We start from the raw sequence: 1,730 nt of genomic DNA, 5'->3' as shown, positions 1-1,730 counted from the left end.
ACTTTGGTCCCTGGTATCAGCGTAGAAAATTGTCCATTTCCTCCAGAATAACCAGTTTTAATGAATATAGGCTTTTGTAGAAGAATCCGATGATTTAATAATTTCTGCAGATTCTGTTGTTATATCTCCCTTTTCCTTTCTGATTTTGTTAATTTGGACACACTCTCTGTGTCCTCTCATTAGTCTGGCTAAGGCTTTATCTATCTTGTTGACTTTCTCAAAGAACCAGCTTTTGGTTCTGTTGATTCTTTGTATAATCCTTTTTGTTTCTACTTGGTTGATTTCAGCCCCGAGTTTGATTATTTCTTGCCTTCTACTCCTCTTTGGTTTATTTATTTCTTTTTGATATAGAGCTTTTAGGTGTCCTGTCATGCTGCTCCCATATGCTGTCTCTCATTTCTCCTGTTTTCATGTTGCCAGCGCAATGTCTCCTGCTTGCTGTAGGTGGTAATGTGCGAAGCGGGCCTTTCTCTCTTTCTCTTTCTCTCTCTGTCTTTCTCTCTCTGTCTTTCTCTCTGTCTCTGTCTCTGTCTGTCTCTGTCTGTCTGTCTGTCTCTCTGTCTGTCTCTCTCTGTCTCTCTCTGTCTCTGTCTCTGTCTCTCTCTCTCTCTCTCTCTCTCTCTCTCTCATCCACGCCCTGCGGGAGAAAAGTACTAAGGCAAGCTACCCTGCAAGTGGTTAGGGACATGTTAGTGTTCCTACTCTCATGTCCCTATGACCAGGTGTTCTACAATAAGCAGGTAAGGGGTAGAGCTCTCAGACATCAGTATGTCCCAAGGACAGCATCAGCATCTCAGTCCATCTATGTCTACCTAGACTTTGATTGTAACTGACCCTGCTGCTATAGGGCCAAGAACCCCTCTATGGTCTCAGTTGAATCCTCAGCAACTCCCTTCATGCTGTTCCTCATAACTCTTGAGTATCCAGTTCTGCCCCTCTTCTTTGTTCCCACATCCTTATGCTTCTCCTTCCTTTTCACATCTCTACCACTTTTTTGCTTCTCTTAGTTATGCCTGCTGGCTCCAAGTATCTGGGGTTGTTTCAGGATTGGCCTAAGGAGTGTTATGTCCTTCTCATGTATTCTGGTTCTAGGCAGGGAACCTCTGAGGCGTGGTCTTTTTCACAAGCCTCCCCTCTGCTAGACTGGTCATCATCTCAGTTTAGCTCCTTGTTTGGTCCCCATGTTGTCAGTGTGGTGGTCATTTTGTGCTTGGTCTTTGTTTTGTCTGCCAGAGTTGGCCCTTGCAATGGTTGTCTTTCACTCCTGCCTAATGACGATGGTCCTAAGTGCAGTTCTTCTAGTTTCTGTCTCTCTGTTATTGGATACTGTCTGGGCCTGCCTGGCTCCAGTCTAGTTGTCTTTTTAGTGTTGCTGTTTTAGGGAATGCTTGGCTACTAACCATTCAGATGTTTATAGGCCAGAATACTGATCAGAGACACATCCCCTCCCTTCTCTGTCACGTACTGATACATGTGTGGCACAAAAGAAATACATGCTATACCTGTAGGTGGCAGAAGTACATTACAATCATAATTAGTGCAACTTCATACAACCGAGAAGAATAAAGTAAGAAGATATAAATCGCTTTTCTCTACCTCATATTTTCTTATTTATGCTGTCATTTAACTTTCCACATAAATTCTAGACTGAATTTACCAATGTTCAAAACTCTTTCAGGCATATTATCGGCATTACATCGAGTTTATTTGTGAATTGGAGATGGTATACA

At 42.7% G+C, this 1,730-nt stretch overlaps 1 non-coding gene across 1 annotated transcript; it reads right to left on the bottom strand.

Moving 5' to 3' along the window:
- Window positions 1-1,383: 1,383 nt before the first annotated feature.
- On the bottom strand, window positions 1,384-1,516 carry LOC116904737. Its single transcript, XR_004388426.1, has one exon. It is a non-coding gene; the product is annotated as a small nucleolar RNA SNORA17 (small nucleolar RNA).
- Window positions 1,517-1,730: the final 214 nt, after the last annotated feature.

This window comes from Rattus rattus, chromosome 6 (assembly GCF_011064425.1).
Source record: "Rattus rattus isolate New Zealand chromosome 6, Rrattus_CSIRO_v1, whole genome shotgun sequence".
NCBI classification, from domain to species: Eukaryota; Metazoa; Chordata; class Mammalia; order Rodentia; family Muridae; genus Rattus; species Rattus rattus.
This window is presented reverse-complemented; position numbering and strand designations above follow the sequence as displayed.